The sequence below is a fragment of the Suricata suricatta genome, chromosome 3, assembly GCF_006229205.1.
Source record: "Suricata suricatta isolate VVHF042 chromosome 3, meerkat_22Aug2017_6uvM2_HiC, whole genome shotgun sequence".
NCBI classification, from domain to species: Eukaryota; Metazoa; Chordata; class Mammalia; order Carnivora; family Herpestidae; genus Suricata; species Suricata suricatta.
This window is the reverse complement of record NC_043702.1, coordinates 32,834,095-32,848,203: the sequence shown is the minus strand read 5'-3', so window position 1 is coordinate 32,848,203 and position 14,109 is coordinate 32,834,095. Positions and strand designations below refer to the sequence as shown.

The 14,109-nt window shown below is 36.8% G+C and overlaps 1 protein-coding gene across 3 annotated transcripts in view; it reads right to left on the bottom strand.

Moving 5' to 3' along the window:
• TRAK2 (trafficking kinesin protein 2) overlaps window positions 1-14,109 on the bottom strand; it is a 62,613-nt gene that overhangs the window by 46,793 nt on the left and 1,711 nt on the right. The gene's annotated exons all lie outside the window — the stretch shown is intronic.

The window sequence follows — 14,109 nt, the reverse complement described above, 5'->3', positions numbered from 1 at the left end:
GATTCACCAAGGCCTGCGTCACTAAGAGTCACCACAGCAACACTGAAGGTTTCCTAGGCAAGGAACCACTTGTGAGTCAATGATCAATTTTACAGAAGTGCAGCCACATTATAAAACTGTAGTTGTACATTGCATACTTTACCTTTTGTAAAGTTAGGCAAATAACCCAAAAGCAAAAAAATAGCAGGGGCTTTTTCAAGAAAGCAAGGTCTAGTCATTATCAGAAGCCATTTTGTTTCATATTTCACATTTATATTCTCATCAAAGAACAATGACAGTTATCAAACTATGACCCCAATCATGAGGAAAATGTTAAATCATGCTTCCATACCTACTCTTTCAGAAGTTATAAGAACAGGATTTAAAAGAAAACATTAAAAGATACTATTTTGTGATGCTTAAATAATAAGTTTACCCATTTGGCAAATTCATACACCCAATGTGCTGGAATACCAATTATGGCATCTAATAAAAGTTATCACTATTGTCAGATATTATTTTCAAATTCTGAGATTAATATTAAACATGTTAATAGGTGTGTTTCCCTTTCCTATTGGTCTTATGATGAATTATATACATTGGTATTCAAAAGTTAAATAGCACCTTTATATTTATAATGGACTATGAAATAACATATACTACATAACCCATTTATTTTTACAGATTCTTATTAAAACTGAGAAATCTATACTTGGATAACTTAATTCCTTTATGGTCTCAGTTTCCTCATTTATAAAGCTGGGACAATAATAGTACCTATCTTATAGAGTTGTTATGTGGATTAAATGAATTAATATTTATTAAAACATATGTAACACTATAGTAAAACTTTGGTTTGTGAGCATAATTCCTTCCAGAAACATGCTTGTAATCCAAAGTACTCATATATGAAAGCACGTTTCAAGAGCCATTGGTTCAGTTGTGGTCATGTGATCTTCAGCGTTACATACTTCTCTTACTGCAAGACATCACTCGTTTATCAAGTTAAAATTTATTAGAAATGTTTGCTTGTCTTGTGGAACATTCATAGAACAGGTTACTTGCAAGCCAATGTTTTATTATCCTTGATACACACTAGAGATTATTTATGTGTTAAATATAATTTAGAAGTTAAATAGATGAGGAGGCAGAACCATACCATTTCACGGTACCTGGTCATCTGCATATAGAAGATAAAGAATTCAGATCAGTTCCTACCCTTCCACACTGTTAACACCTCTACTCTCAAAAAGTACCTGCTCTTATAAAAAGCATGGTTATATATCTCACCTGGAACTGCCACCTAGCAATAATTCAGGAGTTCTAACAATTACTCTTACCTAAGGGAATCCTTTCTTGTCACTAACTATTAGTGTTAGGGAAAGTCTTATAAAAATGTCTCTGAATAATGCATGGTGAGAGGATAGCCATTCAAAGAAACCAACAGAAACTATGTAGTCAAATTAAATATATACATACCCTACGGTCCAGCAATTTTGCTCCTGGTAATTACCTGTCTCAAAGAGATTCTCATATCATATAAAGAGACACGAATAAGATTGTCTTCTGTATCACTGTTACGTGATAGTAAGGTGAAGGCCTACTCCCTGGAGAGTAGATAGGAAAAATGTGGGCAATACACACATGGAGCAACATACCACTAGGAATACAGTGCCGAGAATAAAGCAAGCAAGGGGCGCCTGGGTGGCTCGGTTGGCTAAGCGCCCAACTCTTGGTTTCAGCTCAGGTCATGATCTCATGGTTTGTGAGTCTGAGCCCCACCTTGGGTTCTGCACTGACAATGCAGAGCCTGCTTTGGATTCTCTCCCTTTCTCTCTGCCCCTCTCCCGCTTACATTCTCTTTCGAAAATATAAATATAAATACATTTTTTAAAAAAAAGAAGCAAAGTTAGAGATACCATAATGACATTTCCACAATAAATTAATTGTTTTCTGTATTAAACTTATAAACACATTAAAATGCTTGCCTGTTGGTTGGAAAGGGAGGGAAATTTGGAGCAAGGTAGGGGATAAAAGGGAAAAAATTTAAAGTCAAGAATTTGTATTCTGGGATATTAACAAAATCATCATATCTATTATATTTTAAAGTCTTTTTTAAACAGAAATTTATGTCCTTTCGATTAAAAAAAGTAAAAACAATTACTTCAAAAATGAGTAATGCAGGGGCGCCTGGGTGGCTCAGTCAGTTAAGCCTCCGACTTCGGCTCAGGTCAGATCTCACATTCGTGGGTTCAAGCCCCGCGTCGGGCTCTGTGCTGACAGCTAGCTCAGAGCCTGGAGCCTGCTTCTGGTTCTGTGTCTCCTTCTCTCTCTGCCCCTCCCCCTCTCATGCTCTGTCTCTCTCTGTATCAAAAATAAATAAAACATTAAAAAAAATTAAAAAAAAATGAGTAATGCAGAGTAAATGGCATAGAATTTGGGATTTCTGTTCTCTTAACCAAAAATAAGGGGAAACACCTCAAGCAGAGACATTTTACACAATAGATTCCATCAGTACTATACCACAAAAGTATATATAGTTCTAGAACTAAATAAATCCTTCCCTGACAAATCAGAAAGCATTTTCTTTCAGTGTTGACTGGCAATAAACAGTAGCTTAAATCAAGAGACATCATCACCAGAAAACCTACAAATAGTTCACAGAAGATTAAGAAATAAATTGAACAGATGTAATCATGCTGGCAGACTTAAGAATCTTACTGTATAATCTGCTCTTCAGGACTTATCTTCAAATAAAACAGCTAGGATGACCCCTTGAAACACCACTTTAGCATAGCAGTAAGGTAAATACAGATTATAAAAACAGAATTAATTCAATAAGAGGTAGAAACCTGTGTCTTCACTTCTCTTTGTCTCCTCTAACAATCAAATGTAAACTTGCTTTTGGTGGCTTAAGATGATCCTAAATCCTTCAGTTATTTTAAACTTTAATAAGATAGCAGTTTCCAAAAGATTCCTAAAGAAAAACTATAGGTACTATGGTTTTTGAGATCAACAAAGTAATCAGTGGCACCAGGACATGCAATCTTACATGACCAGGAACAGGGTGTAACTTAAAATGGGAGTGGTCGAGACAGAATGTTATAAACATATTTATAAACATATATATTTCTACAATGATTTCTAGAATTGTGCATATCCAAGACATATAACCATTTCAGTAATGTAATTCTGCTAAGCAAAGAGACGTTCAAATTACACTGTGGTTTAGATATTGGTCATTGTTTTCCAAATCAGTTGTCACAATTAACTCCAGGACTTCAAGATAAGGTTATCTTTTGAGGGAGAACTGTCTTGCAATGGATGATTCTAAGTTTGCCAATGAAATTCAGGTAAATTTTCTGAGCTATGGCTATTATCTGCCACTCAGGAGACAATCAGATTCTGAGCCTGACGGGTACAGTAAGTAGGCAGTTGAGAAAATTTTGGAACCCTCTTTCTCTACTCACCCTACTAATAGCTAGTAGCCCCTGCTCTTCAGGATTTTATCATAGCTGTCTCCTTTCTCTCCTAGGGAATCTCATCTACTTCAAGGCCTTCATTTCCCAAGTCCCTATCTTTGGCCCAAACTGGCATATGATTGTAAACCGGAATTCTAAACATCAACTTGTAATCAATACCATAAATTCATCACATTCCAAAATGAACTTACATACTTCTCCCATGAAATCTGTTTTTTCTTCCTTTACTAATTAGCTTATATTATCAATTTAACTGATCAGCAGAGCCAAAAATCTAAAAGTCATCTTTCTTCTCTTCAATTCCTTCTTTTCATGAGTCACCTGTTCCTGTCTATTTATTCTCCAAGCCTGTTGCCATGGCCTTCTCTCTCTGGCTACTGCAATAGCTTCCTACCTGGTTCTCCAGCTTCAGCCCCCTTGATTGTGAGCTAGTGTGGCTCTTAGAATCCCTACTCCTACTCAGCCCACCCCTCCCCATTCCCTAAGCAAACTGTTTCTTATGCTTCAGATGTCCTCCAAGTCTAAATGCACATAAACACACAAAACTTTTGTTAACTTGGCTTGTCCTGCAGATTTTCCTATAAGAGAAAAATATAGTTTGGAAACCAAAACATACAGTTCACTTGACAGTTCTATTGTATATTAACAGCAGACAAATGGCTTGTTTATTCCTCTTGAGTGAGTTTGCTTAGTATGTATTTTCCTGCAGATCTACCAACTCAAGAGTACACAGAGAAAACTTCAGTTTCTAGACTTGAACAATTGAATAGGAGATATCACTGCCCTGTGAGACTTTTCCTGAGCAGAAACTATGAAAACAAACCAACTTCTTTGTTAAATTCATGAATTTACTGTAGAAAATAACAAGTGAAACTAGCACTATAGAAGTTTTCTAAGATCAGCTTATAATGTTAAACAATTGATAATAAAGATACAAAAGCCTTCTGTGTTTCAAATGAAAAATGCATGATAAAGAAATATATTCTCAATTCTGTTCCAAATTCAGTCTTCCCTAATAATAATAGCTAATACTGATGTAGTAGTTACTATGTGCTAGGCATTGGAATAAATGCTTTACACATATGATCCCTTTTAATCCCCAGAACCCCAAGATGTGAACACTATTATTGTCACCATTTCATAAGCAAGAAAACTGAAGCTTAGAGGTAATTAACTTGCCCAAGCTAGGGTAATCTCAGAATCAAACCCAAGTCCATGTTTTCCCAGATCTGGGACCTTCAAACTCTTGAGCTCTACTACCAAGAGACTGGGAGTATGGGGGACAGTGAGCACGTGTAGTTTGAGAAATTCTCTCTCTCCACACCACTAAAATTAGTGAACTATAAATCACAATAAATAAATAAATTCTAATAAATTAAGCCCACCTATATCTTAATATCTTGCATATGCCAAACATTCAATAAATATTTGTTTAACGAATGAATTAATCTCTAGTAGAGTTATATCCTTGCCTTCTGTAGTAGGGACAAAAATGAAACTGCATAAGAAACCTAAAACTGTCAGAGCATTTGAAAACTGAGAGCTTTCATTGTACAATTTACAAAAGTCTATAAAGGCTTCTTATGAGTTTCAGTAAGAGATGTTAGCTATGGACAGGACTATAACAATTAAGCCCACCAGTTACAATGAAGTTGCAAACATGAGTTTGACAACACCGTAGCAAAAAACCATAAAACTTTGAATAATGACCACCCCCAACCAAGCTTTCTTTTTTTAAAAACATTGGTAGTAAAATATTTTTTCCCCAAAGTTAAAACATGGTAATGAGAAAGTCCAATTGCTATGGGAGTGAGGGGAAACGTCCTTGAATAGAACAGACTAAAAAGAATTTGATGACTCAGGGTCATTACTATGTCTACCAATTACTATATTATAATATAGTGACTACAGCTGTACGCTCCGGGATTATAAGCTTTTAAAAGCTCTTTCTTCCAGTAAATGGTCAGAAAATGCTAACTTTTTGAAGATTTTTAAGTATCATTTTCTTCTCTCTCTCATTGTGAGGCTATTACACTTTGCCATTGCAGTGTGCCTCTCAGCTTTGTAAGTGGCGGTTGGCTGAGAAACCAGATAACCAGGTTATCAGAGAACCCAGAAGGTGTCAGCTTGAGACTGAACCCTAGGACTTGTTTTTCTGCCCTTGGTTAGCTCCTCAGTTACTTCTTTCTTTCGTCCCTCCAACACTAGGGATTTAGTTGGCTTGCTTCTCTTCCTTTAGCACTATTGTCAAGCGCTTTTCTCATCTTGGTGTTCTTTTTTCCTTTCTACAAGCTGGCTATGAATACACACTGTCCCTTCTTTACTGGACCCCAGGAAAAATGTAGGTTCTTCTCGCTTTTGAGAGAATTTTACTGTTCATCGCTAATGAGAAATGCACAATGGGTTGCAAACATGGAAAAAATGGTTTAGGAAATCTTAAAAGTTTTCATTATTATTTTACTCCTTAATCAGTATTTATTGACTGCTCTTCTTTGATGTTACCAGAAGACTATGTGCTCACTTTCTTCCCTGCTATAACACTGTGAGCTTTTTGAATGAAGGTATTTTATTTTTGTATGCCCCAAGCTAAAAGCAACAGACACACAGTAGGCTCACAAAACATACCTAACTATAAGCTTCAAGATTAAAAATGTCAACACACTGAATTACAGAAGTAATATAATGAACAAAATTACAGTCCATTTCACGAATTTATTTAACGAATACATTTCAGTCCAATGTCAATGAAATGAATTGCCTTAAAAAATTAAGCAAAGATTGAACATTTGAAAGAAAACACTGTATTTGCTTTATGAAAAACTATGTAAGGGGTGCCTGGGTGGCTCAGTCAGTTAAGTGACTATTGATTTCAGCTCAGATCATGATCTCAGGGTCATGTGATTGAGCCCCTGCTTTGGTTCTGCACTGGGCTTAGAGCCTGCTTAAGATGTTCTCTCTCCCTCTTCCTCTGCCACAGCCCCTCTCCTCCCTCTCTCTCAAAACAAACAAACAACAAAACACCTCTATATAAGAGTTTGCTGTTAAAAGGTGATTTATCATATTTATAGCAATAATGCAGTACCCACTTTTCTTCTAATAACTAAAAAGAACTAGTTGTCAGTTTCATAGGAAAGCTAAAATGGAATCTTTGGCTTTTTGCTTAGATTTATCATGTTTTCCACTAGCAGCATTTGCAGTTGTTTATGGATACATTTAAAATAAGCTCCACATAAAATGAAAATAATCAAATATCTTCTTAAACTCACAACTGCTAATCTAAATCTTGTTCATAGTCTTAAATTTGTGACTAAAAATAAAACAAAGAAAAAGTCAGTGGTTTAGCCTAGTACTAGCTTAAAGAGCTAAAAATGGTTGAAAAGAAAATTTTTTTAAATTGTTGTTAAGTGATGTGCTTTAAAAACAGTAGTACCATCTCAGAGACATTTTAGTTGGTTTCTAGTCTCCTCCTCTTCTTTTCTTCCTTCAGACAGAGAATGCTCTTTCTTAACCAACAAACTTCCCTTTGTTTAGATTTATATCACCACAAGCCTGAATAACCTCAAAGCACCACACACAACATGCCTATGACTGAAAGCTGTAAGGGTAGAAAGCAGAGCTTTGGCACTTGGACCCCAAACATGTATTTACTTTACTTAAGTGATGAATTTTTGAGAAGTTCATTTTCTAAGTTGACAACCATTTTTAAATATAAAGCAGCAGTTAAGTTCTCCTGGAAAAGTCACAAAACCACATGGAATGGGCCTGCTGTAAATGTAGTCATCAACCATGGGCCTCACATCACAGGCATGCCCTCCATTATCCTCTTACATGTCCTTTTCTGAGACAGTCCCAAACCACATCTTCGACACTCGTCTCTGAACCCCTATCTGTTCTCCATCCTTCTTACTTTTATTCCTGTCACTAATAAATCCATAAAATCTATAGCTAGATTTCTCTCCAAACTCTGAGAATTAAACATAAGCATAACCTCAATCATGCACTTGTGCACTTATTAATCAAAGTACAAATTGGCAATCCTCTTAGAAGAACTGGGTGGCTGGAAGACAGAACAGGGAGAGAAATTTATTTTACTATTACCTTACAATTTGTCTACCATACGTGTATGCCCACCCAGTTATAAAATACTGAAATATATGTTACTTAAAAGTCTCTTCTCCTGCCTTGTCTAAACTTTATTCCACTAGTAATCTCTATTCATTAGCGACCTCCTCCTTGGTCAACTATCATGTTCAAAATCTTCTACTTTTATTAAAAACAGATAAAATTAAAATTTAAAATTCTCCCTTCATCAAGACTCTGGGTTCCCCTCTAGCTACTGGTCTCTGTTCTCAGTCAAGTTTCTTCAGAGAATTTACTCTCTTCTCATTTTTTACTCACACCTCAATCCCACTATAATCTGATTTTTCCTGAAACTGTTTTCTCTTCAGTCACCAATAGGTTCTGCTTACCCATCCAGTCATACTTCCTTAGTTGTTATCTGCATCTCTTGTTCAGTACTGTTGACTATTTCTTACTTTAACTTTCCTATGACCTTTTTGAAGTCTACATCTTACAATGAATGCACTTTCTCAAATCCCTTCATTGGATCACCCAGCTCCCTCCCCTTGATCTTTAAACATTGGTGTTTCTCAAAGTTTCAAACATGACTGCATTTATTGCTGCTGTTTCCTTTACCTTTGTGCAAACCAACTACTACCACAGATTTAACTACCTCTGCAGTGTTAATAACTCCCAATCTGGCTCTTCAGACCAGACTTGTTCCTCAGCTCCAGTCAAATTTCTCAGAGGCTGACTATAATCCCTTGAATTCATCCACTGAACAGAAAATGCCTCCTTTCTCTCATCTTCCACATCCAATCTATTACCAAATCCCTACAGCCTAGCCCCACTATATGCCTTAAATTTGCACACTTCTCTTTATTCCCTCTTCTGTCATCCTAATTCTACCCACCATTAGCTCTTAGTCTATGAACCAGCCTCTTAACAGGACTCCATGCTCAACTTCTTTGTATTCTCTGTAAGACAACAAGAAAAAATGTTTTAAAAACTAAACTCTTTTGGGGCACCTGGATGGTTCAGTCAGTTTAGTGTCTAACTTCAGCTGAGGTCATGATCTCATAGCTCATGGGTCCGAGCCCTCCATCAGGCTCTATGCTGATAGCTCAGAGCCTGGACCTTGCTTTGGATTCTGTCTCTGTCTCTCTCTGCCCCTCCCCTGCTTGTACTCTGTCTCTCTCTCTCTCAAATATAAATAAACATTAAAAAAAACAACAACAACCCTAAATTCCTTAAAAAAAATACCTAGAATAAAATCCACACATCAAATCACAGTCTACAAGGTCTGGCCTAGGCTGGCCCCCTGACTACTTCTCTTCCCTCATCTTGCACCACTCTCCTTGCTCATACTCAGCCACAGAGACACAACCTTGTGTCGTTTTGTTTGTTTGTTTGTTTTTTACTTCCTCATCACATTTTCTCCTATCTCTGGGCCTTTGTAACTGTTACCTTCCCTCTTGCTGTTTATATGGTAACTACTTCTCACTCTTCCAGTCCGGCTAAAAAATCACTCTCAGGGAGAAGTTACCAGTCCACCTGATCTAAAGTAGGCTCCCCTGCCATCTTTATTTTCTAAGTCAGCATCTAATTTGTTCCTTTCACCACATATATTACAATGTACTTCCAACAAGTCTTCTTCCAGGAAGGAAGGGGAAGGGTCTACCTTTTCCCTTTCTTCTTTCTTACTGATCAGAATGAGTACATAACAGCAGGAGCTTAAGCAACTCAATACATACTTGTTGTTGAACTATTAACTGAACTAGTGGGTAAATTCACCATTAACTGAAATGGTGGGTGAATTCTGTCACCATTAACACACATATCAACTTTATTGTTACACAAAATAGTGTAACACTAGGGGTGCCTAGGTGGCTCAGTCGGTTGAGCATCTGGCTTCAGCTCAGGTCATGATCTCAGGTCACGTTTTTTTGGGTTTGAGTGTGTCAGGCTCTGTACTGACAGCTAGCTCAGAGCCTGAAGCCTGTCTTCAGAGTCTGTGTCTCCCTCTCTGACCCTCCCCTGCTCACACTGTCTCTCTCCCAAAAATAAATAAAACACACACACAAAAATTTTTTAAATAAAAAAAATAGTGCAACACTCATAAATAAATTAGACCCTCAACTATTCCTTCCTTATTTTCAGAAACTTTCTAAAGAGAAAGAACTTGAAGTTTGGTCAATGCTAATGGATATAGATATGGATAAGTTTCAAAGACTTCAATGATCTTTACAACATGAATTAGTTACACCTCTATACCATGAGTAACTTTGCTCATTTTCTAGCACAAATAAATCACAATCCAGGGTGGTTAAATAAGATATCCCAAGGTTATATGAGTCAATAACAAAGGTAGGAACATTACATATTAAGAAGCTAGTTATATAAGAAATTTAAATAAAATAACTTGAACTAACAACTGGTCAATCAGGTGCTTATTGGACAGTTTTCAACAAATGCCTCTTGAATTAAACTAAAAGATAAAAAGAAGAAAAGTGGTATACAACAGACTCTGCCCTGTTGGCGTAGAGGGAGGTTAAAGATATAAGAAATCTAAGGTCTATCAGGGAAAGCTCTAATGAGCTCCATGATCTAGGTTAAATCTGAGATTTCATATCTAAGATAGCTAAGAAAAGAAGATAACACCACCAGATAATAAGTATCTCATGAGTATTAGAACAGAACTGTTCTATATACAGTCAGTGGGAGGAGAGCTCTTTTTGGCTGAAGTGATCTGGTTTCACATAAGAGTAAGATTTAAACAGGTTTCTCAAGGATGAAAGGATTCAAATGGTGAGAAGGTGAGTGTTCAGTAGGTAAAAGACAAAGACAAAAAACCTGAAGCCCCAAAGCAAACAGCAGACAGAGCCAGTTGGGCAGCAGTGTACAGACCAATTTAAGTAAGAATGATTATGGGGAACTACTTGGAACCTTAAATTTGGGAAGTTCAGATTAAGAAGTCTGAACTGGATCCTCCAAGGAACAAGTTTCTAAATGAAAGTGACACCTGAGGGGTGCTTGGCTGGCTCAGCCAGCATAGCATACAACTCTTGATCTGGGAGTTGTGATTTCTAGCCCTATGCTGGGTGTAGAGATTACTGAAAAATAAAATCTTAAAAAAAGGTGACTTTTAAGAAATAAATTCAGAGTCAGAATACAGAATAAATTCCAAGGATAGAAAAATTAGAGACAAAAATAATTTTAAAATGTTATCAAATTATGCCTGGATTATTGTAATAAGGGCATAAATGAGGTCAATGGAAACAATAAGAGGGATGTGTGAGTCACTGAAGACAGGACTTGTTAACTTATGAGTTAGGACTAGATGGGCTTTATCCTCTCCTAAAAAATAATTACATCTAGCATATACCTCAATCATTTGATTTCAAATTTCACAATTTTCATTGCCCCTCATTCCCTAAGAGCTCTTTTTACCAGGCATTTGCTGTCTCCCCAACCCACAAACTGGATTCTCCAACCACATAATATAGCCCAGACAAAACAAAGGATTGTATTTACCAGCTCCTTAAACACACCAAGAAATCCCCAATCCTATAACTTTGTTTGTGCACTTTATTCTACCTTTAAATATCTCTTCTCCTCTTACATACTCAAAGTCTAGCCATTCCTCACAGCCCAATTCAAATGCCACTTTTTCCCAATGCCAGTTGTCCCGAAGTCTCAACCTGAAATAAGATTACTTCCCAATACTCTCCATTTTTCTCTAAAACATTTTAACCATATAATTGTTCCTTATCTCCTCTGGTAAACTATATACTACCTATAGCAAACATGCCCAGTTTATTTTTGTATCACTCCCTCCTTCTTTCATAGGTACTTGAAGATCTTAATAAATAACGTATGGTAACATGTAGTATAATAGCTAGGAGCACAGACTGAGGACAGGCCGAGTTTGTTTCTAACACTTCCATTCGCTATGTGATGATGGGCAAGAGACTCTTCTGTGCTTCAGTATCTTTACGTATAAAATGGAGATAATGGTAGAGATTTCATAAGGCCATCAGACGACTTGGCTTAGAACAGTGTAAGCCCCATAAAAACGTCTATTAAATGCAGTGGGAAAATACTGAATATTCTGTGATACAAAGTTTTATTTATTATGGAAACCAAAATGTCAAAAGTAAAGCTGGTCTCTAGGTACAAAGAGGTATATACAAATTCTTCCTAAATCCTCCCATGTTAGCCCTAAGGGTTAGCTGTGGCCTTTAAAATCTTCCTTAGGTTAACAATAGTTCTGCTTTAGTTTGACATTTCAATATTCCAAGAAAATATTTAGGTCGGCTTCCACCTAACTGATCTCCTTGCTTCCAGTCTTATCCCCTTTAATCCATCCTCCACAAAGTTCAGAGTAGTCTTTCTAAAATGCAGATCTGTTTTTCCTCTTCTACAAACCCTCTCCATTCCATCCCTCTCAGGATAAAGTTCAGCTCCTTAGCATTTCATACAAAATTGTCCTAATACGGCCCCCGCCTAATCTCCAGCTTCATCTCTCAACCCTTCTTACCATGAAACCTGATCACCTGGCATACCTCAAAGGCTTTTTGTATGTCATTCTTTTTGCTAGAACATCCCTGCAGTAGTTTGCTAGGACTGCAATAACAAAATACCGTAGACTGGGTAGCTTAAAAGAGAGAAATTTATTTCCTCACAGTTCTGGAGGCTAGAAATCGGATATCAAAGTGTTGGCAGGCTTGCTTTCTCCTGACACTTGCAGATGCCCGCCTTGTAATGTGTTCTCACATAAGTTTTCTTCCCACTGTGCACATAACCTTGGTGTCTCTTTTTGTTTCCGAAGTTCTTCTTCTTATAAAGATGCCAGTCAGAATGAAATATGACCCACCCTAAAGGGCCCATTTAACTCAATCACTTCCTTAAAGGCTCTATCTCCAAATATAGTCACTTTGGAGGTTTTAGAGGTTAAGACTTTAACATATAAATTTTGGTGGGGCACTATTCAGCCCATAACAACCCCTTCTCCTTTTCTTTGTCCAGGCTTATTCCCATTTGTTTTTCCAAACTGGCCCATGCCTTCACCCCCTAGGTGGATTTCACTGCCTTTCTCCCTGTTCCTATGGTACCTCTGTGTTGCCTTCTGTACACTGCTATCCACTGTACACTGCTATCCACTGTCACAATCGTGTCTTTCCCTCTTCAGACTGTGTTCCTTAAGAGCAGGGGCTAAATCCCTAGCACAGTGTCTGCCCCATCAAAAGTATTTAATAAAGATTAGACTATTGAGGGAAAGTAGAAGAAAGAATAAGGACTTTGAAGAAAGGCAAGAGTGGGTTCAAATCTCAGCTCAACCATTTATTCTTCTTATATCTTTGGGCAAGTCACTAAATGCTGAAATTACATTCCGTTTAAAGGAGTTGTACAGATAAATGATCTAATTATCATAAAAACACCCAGTTGTGGGGTTGGTTCACAGAAGGTGTTCAATTAATGCTAAAGATTTCTTAGGCTGCCTGAGTTTGACACCCAGTTCCACCACTTAGTAGATGAATGACCTTGGGCATGTTAATTACCCTCTGCTTCAATTGCCTATCTACAACAATACCTCACAGTGCTATTGTGAGGATCATATGGTAAAATGTTGACAGGTATCTAACACACGGTATCATATAAATGTTTCTGACTATTACATGAGTGCAGCAGATGTGAAAAAATATGACTGGAAACCATGAATAATTTAGTCCCTTTATTCACTAAGTCATTTTAAACGTATTACTTTAATGCCTCAGATTTCTTAACAACTCAACAGGATGGAACTAAAGAGGTTCAAAAACTGGTACAGATGATATAAAGAGCTCAAAATAATCGTGAAAAAATATATTACTATCTGTCTTATTTCTTATATTGGTATTTAACATATTTTGGGTATTGATGTAAAATTTTTAGGAAAGCAGTTTTCCTACTCTTTGTGACTATTTAATGATGATTTTCAGTGAGAATAATACTCAGGTTCATATTTTCAATTGTAGAATCACTAAACCTTTGAACTGGAAAGGACCTCTGAAATGAAAATCTAATCCTATCATGCCTTAAGCTGAGGTGGATTTGGAATGAGCTTTTAGGGTCTTAATGAACAGCTCTGTGGGGGACAGAAATGGTAAACAGAGAGAATACTTTGTTCAAAAGTTGTAAAGCAGGGGTTCAGAACTTATTCTAGATATTCAAGATACATAAGGAATAGGAAATAATGCTAGAAAATAGTTTTTAATCATCCACCCGTTAAGGCAAGTAACTTCTGAAGTAGGTACAATATACTTGACCTGTAACTTTGAAGGGAGGCAGATTCAGGTTTGAATCTTTCCTTGTTACAGAAGCAAAATCTGTGAGGCTCAGAGTAGCACAATAAGGTTATTACAGCGTTCAAGTGAGTGAATGTATGTAGAGGTCATGACTGGTATGCCTGGCTAATTGAAAGGACAGCTGACTGGAACACAGGTCTTAACTGTAAGGGTCCACTGCTATACAGATTTTTAAATTTTTATTTCTGGATACAGCACAGCAACATATTTTCTTTTCCTTGTGATTTTTTAAACTTTTTTTT